Below are 15,335 nucleotides of genomic sequence, written 5' to 3' on the forward strand. Positions count from 1 at the left end.
GTTGTTATCTTCAGCTGTCACTTTATGCATTCTGTGTTAAATAATATTGTATATTCTTCAGAGATGGCATCAAGGCGTTACTTGATGTATCGGCTGGTTGTGCTGTTATTTTTATATCTCTCTTTGCAGGTAAAGAAACAGACTGACGATGTATCGTTCTCTCCCACCATTCTTTCCTCATTCTCTTTCACCTTTTCTCCTTTTTGTTTCAGTGTCCATTTACCATGAAATATTCCCTGTATAGATTATAATAAACCTACTTAAATTAAGTGGAGCACTATGGCTGAAGCAGTAAGGCTCCACTTATGAAAGTAAAATCTGTTGGGCTCTTTTTGGCATTAAGACAACAATTCTTATTTCCACATTCAGACAGGACACACAAAAATAATACAAACAAGACATGAGGGTCTGTATGCACTACTAGTGTCTCCTGGTGGTTAGGGTCTAATTGCTAAGGCTAAAGTTGAGTTATTTTTGTAAAAAGCTTTGTGTTTGTTTCCTTGTATAAAAGCATATTGTAGCTGCAACATATATGAATGCTTCTGCTCACTGTCTTCATATTATTGATGCTGCTTATCATGCAGCTCTCTGCTTCCTCATTCACTGTAAAGCACCGACATGCAACTGTTAGCTATACTTCATTGTGGGAAGACCGGCTGTGGCCACAAGCTTGAAACATTTTAATGTGTTAAATTGACCTTCCACCAACTAAACACCCAGAAAAGCAGAGACGTCTCTGCCTCTGCAGTTTCACGTCTACCAGCCTTCACCACAGACCCTCAGTGGTCGGAAAAAACACGAGAAAACCAGAAGCTCAGCAGCTTCAGTCTGTTTCTGCTCCATCACCTGTGATCATATTCACTAATATTCTCTCAGAGAGCTTCTATCTTAGCCTAGAAATGCCTACCCAGGAGTCTCAGCTTCAGACTGATTCAGACGCTACTGACAGCAACTTCCCTTAATAATAGCTCCTGTTCCTTGACCTTCCATGTGGTCATCAGTGTTCAGACTGAATTTGCTGAATTTGGACAATTTTTAACTCAAACTTCATTACGGGATAGAAATACACATGGATGTGTCGTGGAATGTTCTTCCCACAACGTAATAATTTGTACAAAGTCCTTCAAAAATTCTAAGTTCTTGATAAGGCAGTTAAGAATATCCAACAGTGGTCAAAAAGTGAACAAAAGTAGCTGAGTTTCGGTCCAAGGTGGTTTATTGCAACAACGCAAGACAACCACAAATGAGATGAGCTCCGGACAACATCTGACAACATACAGAAAATGGTCTGTTTATATACATTCTCTGTGTCTTGGGGCTCCTCCTTTGAGCTCCACCTTTTTATTACATATTTTCTATCACTTTTCCACGGATAGCTTTATTATTTTGTTACATATCGGTGGAAACTTCCCGAGGGTGCATATTTTTTAAAACACTTTATTGTCCTGCCTCCTTCCACATGGCCCCACCTCATTATGTTAACCTCAATTGCAAACTGGCTCCCCATCATTATCTTTTTGCTGATGACAACACTCCATTATATTAACATCATGTGGCCATGCTAAACAGTTGCACATCGTTTCCTCTTCCTGGACCTTTACCATACATCTTTTGTTCACAATACAACATAATTTGATTTCTGATCATGATGTTTTCCATGGTGCACCATGTATGTCTGACTGCCCTTGCCTGTGTGCGTCTAACTCTCAGCTTGACCTCAAGACTGACACACACATTTCCCTCAGATACATGTTAATGCACACTTTTAATCATAGTGATAGGAATACATTCATTGTGAGATATATAAGCACACCCTTTAACTAATGTGACAAGAAAATACAAGTACTGTGAGAGGTTAATCTACTACAGATGATGTAAGTCAAATCTGGGCCTACAGTCTTCAATAAATCAATTACAAAGTGATGCTCTCCTCTCTACGGACATTTTCACTGATTACCATGAGGGGCTGTGCTGATTCGTCATGTCATGCAAAGAACTGTGGGATACCTAAACGGTTGTTAACACCCATAGTTCACTTTAACTTCTGATTCATCTTAGATTATGATTATTTTAACATATACCAGTCAGAGATAATTTTCAGTTTCAGGTTTATTTTTCTATGTTTTCATTTTCTTTTTATGCTTTAATTATTGTGAATTTATTAGTGGGCAAAACTTTGCTTTGTTTTTTCTTAAGTAGGAAGATAAATAAAAACATCCAGACTAATCAAACAAACACCGAATATTTCATGAGACTCAAATAATTTAAATATATTCCCAATGCATTGCTTTAGTTAAACTCAACTCATTAACATCAAACAGGTAAAGCTGCTATTGTGTTTCTGTGCGTCAAACAGGCCAGAGCTTCATGTCAGATAATCTGCATTAAACTAATATTTTATTGTTTACATCTGTGTTAAACCTGCTCATTTAAATCAAAGTGAAAACTGAGATCTGCTTCTCACTGTGAAAATATTTTTGTGTTAAGTTGGTGAAGTGATACTAGCTACATGAAAGCAGGCTGAATAAAGCGTGAAATATTTACTGTATTTTACAAAAGTGAGGAGCCATTTAGAAAGGAAAATGTTCTAATAGTAGAAAATTAGGTCTGGTTGTAAACAGCAAGTATAAAGGTTTTTAGTTTCTTCAGCAGTTACATGGAAAACCTTTTCTCATGTAGTTTTATTATAATCACAAATGTTGATGTTTATTAGTGACCCAGTTGTACGTTCTCCATGGTTCTGTTTGCTCTTTAGCAAACCCGTGAGGCCAGAAAAGGAAGAACAGCAGTTCTACTCAGATTAAATTACACACAGAAAACTATAAAATGTCTGTTTTTGGAACTTCATTTTATTTGTTGGTATCTGAATAAAGGTACTGAAGACAAAGACAAGCCACACTTTTCAGATTTTCTGTGTAAAACCATTTTAAAGCCATTTTATTCAATATTGTTGTTTAACCACTGGTTCTAAATCTGAAATATGACCTGAAACAAGATCTTTAACAGGGGGCTGCATTTCATTTGAAAGTCAATTTATTATTAGTGATTCAATAAGAGACATTTCCTAAATGTTTTGCTATATATATATTTTTATAGAACATTTTGTTATGTAAGCAGAGTAAACTTTACCGAATAAAAAATAAAGGACTTAACTTGTTGTATGAATTCTTCAATAAACCAAAACAGTCCAATTTAACATCTATGGAGCTAAATATGGAGACAAGCTGCAGATTTTCATCAGGAGGTAAAACCCACTGATCACTGAGATGTGATCCATCAGGAAGCGCTGATGAGAAAGAATCAAGGAACCAGTGGGTCCAGTTACACTTCATTAAACCTTACTGACATACATTACACATAAAAAATGATGAAGATATAAACTGTTGCAAATATGCAATTTTTGTTATTTATGTACAAAATGGGAATTAGGATTATTCAACATTACCTGCAGTTTGTTGCATTTTAATGCCTTTCTAGATCAAAACCTCAAAAGCAAACTAAAGTTTTGGTTTATCACACTTTTCTGCAGCTTTTACCAGGTTTGATTCTGCGGTTGTTTTATTTGCAGTGCAAACTGCTGTGAAGAACAGTTTATATCAGTCAGCCACAAACAAACAGAAACAACGTGTCTATTTTATCAGAAACAATCTAAAGAACCACAGGTGAGAACATGATGAAGCTGCAGAGGTTATAGGAGTATAACAGTGAAGCTACTGAGAACATCAGACAGCACACTGACAGGCAAACAGTGGAATAATAAATTCAGGACACATTTGTTTGCATCTTGCTGAGCTCATTTATAGAGAAATAAACACATTTTCACCAGAAGTAGATCTTCAGAAGCAGGCTGTGAATGAGTCGACAGCTGGAGGTTTCTGCTGGAGCTGGAGGACTACCTCAGTGAAGAATAGACGACATCTGGTTCTGGTGGACATTCTAAAGGAGAGAAAAAATAATACTGTAACAAAATTAATACCAATAGTTCATTTCATCTCAAAATTAGGGCAAACTATTAGCACCAGTGACAGATTATATGAGAAGAATCAAAATACTCCTTAGAAAAATACCCTATTTTCAGAGGTATAGTTATCATATTATTGTTGAAATAATTATGGATTTTCTTCCGGCACTCTGGTTTACGGTCAGAAAAACTTTAACGTTAAACGATTACCCAATCTCTCTAAATTACTCTTAACAGTAAGTTGTTTTGTACATAATTGTTTGTCTGGTGAATGAGTCATTTTTGTGTGTGATTTTGGGTTTCTTGACATCCCTCCTGATTTTGTAACACTTTCTGAAGTTCAGTCCTTGAATTAAAACGAGTATGGCGTCACATTTCTGTCAAAAGCTCCGCGAGCAAAATAAACATACTTGCATGTATGTTAAACTACTTATGTGCATGGTGTATCTACGAGGAACAAAAGGGTTCATAACCAAATAACTTCCAACCTAATGTTGGAGTTCAGCCAAGATTAATTTATCAATTAGGAATCAAGATTCTTTTATTATCACTGCATGTTATCATGGTGAATTTTTTCCAGGACTCCAGCTTGGCCATGAACATGTATGCATGTATCCTGTTTAAATATGCTTTATTGTGTTGCATTAGTCACCCAAAGCATCGTTGTCATTTCAAATAGAGCGTATTGCGTACAAGTAAGTGTAGACCAGAAAAATTAATGATACCACTTTGAGCTGCTGCAATGCCAATTCAGCAAAATGGACAGTTTTCACTTTGTCATTTGCTTTGGATTAAGTCCTCTATGGGTTGCTAATCTTCATCAGATAGGGGTGGTAAGTGGAAAGAGAGTTTTTATGAAGCTTTGCAGTGGAAACCACAGGACATCTCACCTCTGTTTGCTCATTGAGATGCATTCACATCAAAGTAAGAAGTAAACAGTGTCTGTGGGTTTAGAAGGGATCAGTTTCTACAAACACCAAACCACAGCCACAGTTTTAGCCTGATAATATCAACTAAAAAGGCTTCAACTGCCTTCTATAGCTTTGCACCACATGAAACAAACATAGATATTGATCTTTTGTACAGCATGAAAATCACACGCATGAGCAAGAAGGTCGCCTTTCTGTGAGTTCAAGATGGAAAGTTCTGACTGCTGTCTGTGCCTATGCCCCAAACAGCAGTTAAGATCACCCGGCCTTCCTGGAGTCTCTGGACGGAGTCTTAGAAGTGATGCCATCTGGGGATTCAGTGGTACTACTGTGGGGGGGGGGGGGGGGGGGGCGCTTCAGCATTCATGTGGGCAATGACAGTGTGATTAGGAGAAATGGTCTCCCTTATATGAATCTCAGTTTCATTGATAAACGTCTGTGAAAGGCACAGAATGTCCATCGTAAACATTGTGATTGAGTCTAAGTTGGTCCGTAGGTTTCATTGGTACCAGGCCACCTTGGGCTTAAGTAGGATGATTGATTTAGTAATCATATCATCAGACCCATGGCGTTACGTCTTGAACTCTGTGGTGAGGAGAGGGGCAGAGCTGTCAGTCACCACCTGGTAGTGAGTTGAAGCCAGTGGCAGGGTAGATGGCTGGACAGATCTGGTAAACCCAAACAAGAGGTGAGGGTGAACTGGGAACATCTAGCTGAAAAACCTGTCCAATTGATCTTCAGTTCACACCTCTGGGATAATTTCTCTCATCTCCCAGGGGAAGTTGGAACACAGAAATTGTAATGCACCAAACACTGGAACAGCTTATCGGACCTGGTGTACCCTCCCAAATTCTGAGAAGCTTAGTTGCTTCATCTTTGAGTTCTCTAGCTCTCATTAAGTCCTCCACAGCCACTACCTCTTAATGTATAAAGCCCTTAATAATCAAGCTCCATCATATATCAGAGCTCTGATTACCCCGTATGTTCCTAACAGAGCACTTCGCTCTCAGACTGCAGGTCTGCTGGTGGTTCCTAGAGTCTCTAAAAGTAGAATGGGAGGCAGATCCTTTAGCTATCAGGCTCCTCTCCTGTGGAACCAACTCCCAGTTTTTGTCCGTGAGGCAGACACCCTGTCTACTTTTAAGACTAGGCTTAAACTTTTCCTTGCTGAGTTCTCCTACTGTTCTCCAATTTGCATTGCTCAGTCAGGGCCCCCACCGGGGGATGGGGCGCCCCTGGGGCCTCGGGATTGTGGCTGTTGAGGGGTTTCCTTAGAGCCGTCTCTCCTCTTTCTTTGGGTGGGGGAGGCAGATTTCTTGTGTCGGCTCCTCTTGGGCTTCTTTACTCTGAAAGTCCCTTTGGGCATCTGGGGTTTTGGTTCCTCCTGGCGTCTGCCTCGGTGTTCTGGGGAGAATCTTTGGCTCCTCACAACCACTATTGAGAATTTTCCATGCAGAAAGCCCCTATTAGTAACTTCAGCTGCCACTTTAAAAATGTCATATTAATTAATTCTGTATATACTTCAGTGATGGTATCAAGGCGTTACTTGATTGTATCTTTAATACTTTATCGGCTGGTTGTTCTGTTCTTTTTACATCTCTCTTTGCAGGTGATGAAGCAGACTAAGGATGTTGCATCATTCTCACCCTTTCTCTCCTCTTTCTTTCACCTTTTCTCCTTTTTCCCATATATTCCTGTTTTAATGTCCATTTAACATGAAATGTTCCCTGCATAAATGATAATAAAGCCACTTGCACGTATAAATCAAACGGAGCACTATGGTGAAAGCGGTACGGCTCGCTCATGAAAGTAAAATCCGTTGGGCTCTTTTTCGCATTAAGTCAACAATTTTTTTTTTTTTCTTTTTTGGGGGGGGGGGGGGATTTTTCGCAGCTCTAGTGGCTCGCTTTTTATGACAGTAGGCTGACAGGACTGTGGGTCGGATTCAAACGCGGGCCGACCGCATCAAGGACTAAGCAGACTGCAGCACAAGGAGAGCAAGAACATCAAGAACGAGAACTGAAACAAGTTCACCTTTGTTTTCTTCCCGTTGTTAAGATGTGATATTTCACCATACTGTGAATTATAGTTTCCTCTCCACCTTCCTGGTTACCTAGAAATAAACAGATATTGATCTAATTCACAATATACTATTGCATATACAAGTGAAAAGAAAACATAAAAACTTTTATCTAGAGTAATTGATATTCATGAGAGATGTTGATCTCACCTTTAGATTTGCTGTCAGAATGATGTATCACAACTAAAACCAGCGTTAAAACACCAACAATGGCACAAGATAGAGACAGGAGTCCATAGGGAAGAAAGTGGGATGAGGGTGGAGAGCCTGGTATGGGAAAAGGAGTGGTTGTTGGAGAAGATGTTGAGGATTTCTCTAAAATAAAGAATTATTAGAGGATAAATGATTCATATCTACACTCTAAGTTAAAGATTTGTTTAAATCCTGCTGACCTGAGACAGAGATCCAGCTGGATGGAGACTCTCCATGAGCGCTGATGCTACACCTGTAGAGGCCTTCATCAGAGCTGGTCACATGGTGGAGGGTCATGTGACCTGCAGGCTCAGTCCTGATGAGGGAGCCATCTTTATAGAAAGCAGCTGGGAGGTTGGAGGGAGCGGTCTTTGTGTGACAGCTCAGAGTGACGTCATCTCCCTCCATCACAGGGAGGACAGGACTCTGCAGGATCACTGATCCACCTCAACACAGAGACAAACTACAGCATTTCATCCATTTCCACACAGCTTCATCAACACTAACTCCACAGTCTGATCTTACCAGTGACAGTGAGCTGGATGCTGCTGCTGCTGGCTGCTCCCTCTCTGGATTCACACCAGTACACTCCCGTGTCACTTTTGGTGAGGAAGTTCATGATACAGGAGGAACCAGCAGGTTCTCCCCATCCTTTACACTCATTCCTGGTCCCTCTGGTTGTGTTTCTCCTCACAGTCCATCCAGCAGAGCTGTTGTTCTCCTCACAGCTCAGAGTCACAGAGTCTCCTTTAAAGAACTGAGATCTGCTGGGACTCACAGTCAGAGCAGCTGGGAGGACCAAAATGATAAAATATTCATGGTTTCAGATGTTGTGAAAATTACTAAAAGATAGATTCAGGCATTTCAAATAATGATTCATTATTATTATTCAGTATTATTTTTTACGTTTCTTTTTCTGATTTTTTTTAAAATAAATTAATGAATGTTAAATAATTTTTAATACAACAGAAGTTTACCAACCTTTATTTACTGTACAGCAGAACAAGAAGGTCAGAACTGAAGAAAAATAAATATTTTGATCAGGAACTGAAACTGTTTAACTTCTGTCAAACATGGACATCCAACAGATTATCTCTACATTTTAAAACCTGCGTATTTTCTTAAGTGTTCTGATTTCTCAACTTTTCTTCAAAACTAAACCACCAGAAATACTAAAGACAGCAGGACTTTGATCCAACCAGAGTGAAACGTTTCTACTTACAGAGCAGATCTGGTAGAGCTGTGCCTCTCATCGTACCTCTGAATGATCTGACCATCCTTCACTTTAGCTGCTCACACCAAGCTGAGCCCGCCTCCTTCCTCTACATCATGCAGCTCATTTTGTAAAGAGCAGAGATACTTTTTCACAAGATTAAATAACTAAATTAAACTGACAAACTAAGTTCAGAATAGTAAAATGCACTCAGCAACAATAGTTTTAAATGTGTTGAAATATTTGATGGTAATATATTCCTTCATAACAAGTAACATTGGACAGAAAATCTTAAACTGGAGGAGTGTGGCATTGTTACATCTGATCACTGTTGCACTTTATATTGTAATATTGCCTTATCCACCTGCAATCTCACTACACTGTTGTAAGCTGTATGCAACGAAATTTTGTTGTGTATGCACTCTGTACATACAAAATTGTCTAAGTCTAAGTCTAAATACTTTCTCAGTCATTGTGTCCTTGAGCAAGACACTTCACCCACATTGTCTGCTCGTTGTATGGCAATCTCGCCTCCTTCAGTCTACCCCAGGGCAGCTGTGGCTACTAAGATAGCTCACCACCGTCAGGGAGTGAATGACTGATTGAAGTGTAAAATTCAAAACATTTTAAAGCTCTGTGACAATCAATAACATTTGCTAGTTCCCATTATCATGACACCGATGTCTTAATCCAGTCTAATTTCTCTCCTTTGATTGGAATGCATTTGTGTTTTCAACCAATCACAGGTCTTTAAAGACAGCGTCACACCCAGAAACGGCGTCAACCACACCTCCTCACTAAAATAAACATATATGTAATTTCCTTACTCAGAGTTGATCCTAGCAACTTCTTAATCACTCTTAAGATAAAACTCCTGGGTAGGATTTTTTTAGGATAAAATAGCAGCTTTGCGAGAGAGAGACTGAGGATTTTTGTGAATACGACACTAAAGTTCAGCAGCTCGGCTTAATTAAGGTTCTCATGTAGAACCCTAATTTAAAGAAGTTGCTCCAAGCATAGATATTTTGGAATCAACAAGGATATTTTGACACACTCCTTGTTCTGTTTGAATATGATTATTGAAAAGTAGTAGATTACATTTTTTGCTTGTTGGAGAATTTACATGACGGAACATTTACGTTTATCCAAAGCTTCTGACTCAGTTTAGAGTCAGAATTTAATTATCTGAATATTTAATCCCACTCATAAGTAACCTTCAGTTTGAGGTTTATTTTTCTGTTTCATTTTCTTTTTATGACTTTATTATTTATTTCCTAAATAAAAAAAATACAATTTTCCCTGACATGCTAACTTTCTAATTGGTAAATAAAAACATCCAGACATATTAATAAATATAACAGAGCCTATTTAATGAGACTTAAATTAACTCAAAAACATAAATAAATTCCTAATGCATTGCTATAGTTTAACTCAACTCATTAACACCAAACACGTAAAGCTGCCATTGTGTTATTGTGAGTCAAACAGACCCAGGCCAGAGCTTCATGTTCTGTATTAAACTAAAGCAGATGTTTTTATACATCTGTAAAACCCCGTTCATTTACATCAAAGGGAAAACTGGGAGCAGCTTCTCACTGTGAAAAAACATTTTATGTACTAAATTGTTAATTTAATATTAGCTACATGAAACCCGACTGAATAAAGTGTAAAATGTTTAGAGGGAGGAGCCATTTTGAAAGGAAAATGGTCCAATAATGAGAAACTTAGGTCAGGTTTAATTTCTTCACCAGAAGGGATGTGGAACACCTTTTTCCATGTCTCATTATAATCATGAACTTGATGTAGGTTATTGACCCAGTTCTATGTTCTTCATGGTTCTGTTTTGCTTCTTAGCAAACCTATGAGGCCAGAAAAGGAAGAACAGCAGTTCTACTCAGATTAAATTACACATAAAAAACAGTAACGAAGTACAAAGTGACTGTACTTCCTGCAGAGGATGAGGAGAGCCCATCTGCCCCCGCCCATCCTCAAGACCTTCTACAGAAGCACCATAGAGAGCATTCTGACCAGCTGTCTCTCTGTGTGGTGTGGAGGCTGCAGTGCCGCCGACTGGAAGAACGTGAGGAGAGTGGTGAGGACAGCAGTAGGGATCATCGGGGCTCCTCTTCCCTCCATCAAGGACATTTCATCTGATGATGTCCCGAGCCCGTAACGTCATCAGAGACCCCTCACACCCCCACCATGAACTGTTCTCCCTGCTGTTCTCTGGGAAGAGGTTCCGCAGCATCCGCTGCAGGTCCACCAGGTTCTGCAAAAGATTTTTCCCTGCTGCCATCAGACTGTTGAACTGCTGTTGAACTGCTGAACTATAACCCATAAACTCTGCACAACATTCGCATATTTGCACATATTGCATCATTGCATCTCCATCCAGCATTACAAATGCTGCCGAACTCTTAGTTTCTATATGCATTCTTGCACAAATGCCCTTTGCACAAATCAAATTCTATACATACAAATGTTTTTTTTTAATACTCACCTGTATTAAAGGCTGGTGACAAAGGCTGGCCTTTGTCACCGATTCTGTTCATAACTTTTATGGACAGAATTTCTAGGCGCAGCCAAGGTGTTGAGGGGATCCGTTTTGGTGGCCTTAGGATTGCGTCTCTGCTATTCGCGGATGACGTGGTCCTATTGGCTTCATCAGGGCATGATCTACAGCTCTCACTGGAGCGGTTCGCAGCCGAGTGCGAAGCGGCCGGGATGAAAATCAGTGCCTCCAAATCCGAGACCATGGTCTTGAACCGGAAAAGGGTAGAGTGCCTTCTCCGGGTTGGGGAGGATGTGCTGCCCCTAGTGGAGGAGTTCAAGTATCTGGGGGTCTTGTTCACGAATGAGGGGAGGATGGAGCGGGAGATCGACAGGCGGATTGGTGCAGCGTCTGCTGTGAAGCGGGCGCTGTACCGATCCGTTGTGGTGAAGAGAGAGCTGAGCCAAAAGGCGAAGCTCTCGATTTACCGGTCGATCTACATTCCTACCCTCATCTATGGTCACGAGCTTTGGGTCGTGACCGAAAGAACGAGATCCCGGATACAAGCGGCTGAAATGAGTTTTCTCCGTAGTGTGTCTGGGCTCTCCCTTAGAGATAGGGTGAGGAGCTCAGTCATCCGGGGAGGACTCAGAGTAGAGCCGCTGCTCCTCCACGTCGAGAGGAGCCAGTTGAGGTGGCTCGGGCATCTGGTCAGGATGCCTCCTGGACGCCTCCCTGGTGAGGTGTTCCGGGCACGTCCCACCGGGAGGAGGCCCAGGGGAAGACCCAGGACACGCTGGAGGGACTATGTCTCCCGGCTGGCCTGAACGCCTTGGGATTCCTCCTGAGGAGCTGGCCCAAGTGGCTGAGGAGAGGGACGTCTGGGCCTCCCTACTGAAGCTGCTACCCCCGCGACCCGACCCCGGATAAGCGGAAGAAGACGGACGGACGGACTCACCTGTATTGTTTTCACTTAAACTGTTTACTTTTAAATCACTGCTGCACCTTACACTGCAATTTAAATTTACTGTAATTTACAAGCTGTATTCTTGCACAAATGCCCTTTGCATAATCAATTCTGCACATACAAATGGTTTTAAAAATACTCACCTGTACACTGTGACTTCTTTTGCATTGTCTAAATTTTGTGACTTAGACAAATAAAGTTGTCTAAGTCTAAGTAAAATGTCGATGTTTGTTACTGGATTTTACTTCAGGTATCAGAGTAAAGGGACTGAACACAAAGGCATGCCACAGTTTTCAGATTTTATTTTTAGAACCATTTTAAAGCCATTTTATTCAATATTGTTGTGTAACCACTGCGTGCAATTCTGAAACACGAAAAAACATTAAAATGAAAAAAAATATATTTTTCAAGGGTCTGAGCTTCACTTGAAAGTCAATGTATTATTACTTTTTAAATAAGAAACATTTACTACTAGAACATCTGTGCTTCAGGAAGCTGATGTAAATTACACATAAAAATGATGATAGATATAATCTCACAGCTATAAACTATAGATATAAACTAAATCACATATACTATATTTATGTTATGAATATACAAAACACGAAATAGGATTATGCAACATTATCTGCAGTTTGTTAACCTGACTCTCACCAGATCGATTTCGTTCAACAGAGCTCCACACATCTATCAGGGATTGCTCCATTGGAGATCTATTTCAGAAGGAGGGGCCTTATCAAAAATCATTGCATATGATTGGATGAACCACTTGTCTGTCATATTTACCAGCATGATATTTCAACCACTGACATCAAAACTGAAACCATAGATTCCACTAACAAAAGCTTTCAAAGCCATCATCTGGTGTTAATATTCGGTAGATTGGACAACCCTGATAAAACAGTGGTAAATACTGTTTTATCAGCGTTGGTTGGCTCTTCACCGGAGCCAACCAACGACCCTGGTTTACTGTGGAGGTCCGTCAAGCGCTAAAAGCTCGGAACTTCAAGTCTGGTGACAAGGAGGCACTGAGGACAGCGAGAGCCAACTTGAACCGTGCCATCAGGCTAGCGAAGCGGAACCACACAGTCCAGGAGCTTTTCCATGATGCCAGCAACACCAGAAGCATGTGGAAAGACATACGGGCAATAACAGAATACAACACGCCCTCCCCCCAGGTGGGTGAAGTTGATGCTGACTTTCTTAACGGACTAAACAACTTCTTTGGGAGGTTTGAGGCACTAAACAGCACTCCAGCAGTGAAGGTTGTCCCACATCGGGAAGAGGAGGTCCTCCGCCTTGACACTGCTGACATGTGGAAGACTTTGAGGAGAGTCAACCCGCGGAAGGCCCCAGGCCCCGACAACATACCTGGGTGGGTGCTCAAGGAGTGCGCAGGTCAGCTAGCTGGTGTCCTCACAGACATTTTTAACACCTCGCTGGACCAAGCCATAGTGCCAGCATGCTTTAAGTCTGCCTCCATCATTCCGGTGCCGAAGAAACCTCAAGTCACCTGTTTCAATGACTACCGGCCTGTTGCACTGACTCCCATCATGATGAAGTGCTTTGAAAGGCTGGTAAAGGAACACATCGTCTCCAGTCTCCCATCTACACTCAACCTGTTCCAGTTTGCCTACCGGCGGAACCGCTCCACCGAGGACGCCATCTCCTCTGCTCTTCATCTGAGCCTGGCACACCTGGAGGAGAAGAACGCGCACGTGCGGATGCTGTTCCTGGACTTCAGTTCAGCGTTCAACACCATCATCCCTCAGCATCTGGTGGGAAAACTGGAACATTTGGGCTTCAGCACACCTCTTCACAACTGGCTGCTAGACTTCCTCACCAACAGACCTCAGCCAGTCCGGGTCGGACAGAACACCTCGGATGTCATCACCCTCAGCACGGGCTCCCCTCAGGGCTGCGTCCTGAGCCCCCTGCTGTTCACCCTGATGACTCACGACTGCGCTCCCAGGTTCACCACCAATCACACCGTGAAGTTTGCTGATGACACAACAGTGGTGGGCCTGATCAGGGATGACAACGACCAGGACTACAGAGAGGAGGTGGAGCAGCTGGTGGGCTGGTGCAGAGAAAACAGCCTGATCCTGAATGTGGAGAAGACGAAGGAGATCATCGTCGACTTCAGGAAGAACTGGCCTCACCACGCTCCACTGCTCATCAACAGCTCAGCTGTGGAGGTGGTCAGCAGCACCAAGTTTCTGGGGGTGCACATCACGGACAACCTCACCTGGTCTGTGAACACCACATCACTGGTGAAGAGGGCACAGAAGCGACTGTACTTCCTGCAGAGAATGAGGAGAGCCCACTTCCCTCCCGCCATCCTCACGACCTTCTACAGAATCACCATAGAGAGCATTCTGACCAGCTGTCTCTCTGTGTGGTGTGGAGACTGCAGCGCCTCCGACTGGAAGAATGTGAGGAGAGTGGTGAGGACAGCAGAAGGGATCATCGGGGCTCCTCTTCCCTCCATTAAGGACATTTCATCCTAGCGCTGTGTGTGTCCCGAGCCCGTAACATCATCAGAGACCCCTCACACCCCCACCATGGACTGTTCTCCCTGCTACCCTCTGGAAAGAGGTTTCGCAGCATTCGCTGCAGGTCCACCAGGTTCTGCAAAAGCTTTTTCCTTGTCGCCATCAGACTGTTGAACTGCTAAAGCTATAACTGGACTCTGTACCACATTCGCATATTTGCACATTTGCATCATTGCATCCTTATCTATGCTGCCGAACTCTCAGTTTCTAAAATGCATTCATGCACAAATTATTTCTGCACATACAAATGGTTTTTAAAAAATATTTACCTCTACACTGTGATCGCACACTGTCTCTTTCTCCTGCATTGTTTACATTTCAATTCTTTTACTGTTAAATCACTGCTGCACTTTATCCTGTAATTTTATCCTGTAATTTACTTTATCCTGTAATCTACTGCAATTTACTGTAATTTTCAAGCTGTATGCAAATGAAATTTCGTTCTGTACGCACTCTGTGCATACAAAATGACAAATAAAGTTTTCTAAGTGTTTCTATACCTCTTGCTGCTGTAAACTTTTTTACACCATCCAAGTACACTGTAATCAGGGACATTTATGGGGACATTTCTGGGGACAGCTATTGCCGGAGACAGGTCATCCAAAACTGGAACTGTTCCCAGAAATTGGGGACGTCTGGTCAACTTTGCTTCCTCTCTGGAGCCGCCATTGCTGTCTGAATCCAAACAGTTACTTCTCTGATACGTCTCACATCAATAAAGATCCCGCTTGGCGATCCTGATTGGATGGTCCATTTTATGCGGTATTGAAATCCCTCTCAATGGCAGCGAGTCCAGATGGATGAGTGGAGCCGTGTGGAGCATGGCAGAACGAAAAATCCATCTGGTGAGAGTCAGGTGAGGAGTTTGTATTTTATTTTTATTTTGACATTTCTAGATGAAAACCTTAAAAACAAGCTAAGGTTTGGTTTAACACTGACAGGTTTCT

The 15,335-nt window shown here is 41.7% G+C and overlaps 1 protein-coding gene across 1 annotated transcript in view; it reads left to right on the plus strand.

The window, feature by feature from the left end:
• Positions 1 to 15,335, plus strand: part of LOC118558795 (immunoglobulin superfamily member 11-like) — a 112,512-nt gene that overhangs the window by 41,934 nt on the left and 55,243 nt on the right. The gene's annotated exons all lie outside the window — the stretch shown is intronic.

The sequence above is a fragment of the Fundulus heteroclitus genome, unplaced genomic scaffold (genome assembly GCF_011125445.2).
Source record: "Fundulus heteroclitus isolate FHET01 unplaced genomic scaffold, MU-UCD_Fhet_4.1 scaffold_158, whole genome shotgun sequence".
Taxonomy (NCBI): domain Eukaryota; kingdom Metazoa; phylum Chordata; class Actinopteri; order Cyprinodontiformes; family Fundulidae; genus Fundulus; species Fundulus heteroclitus.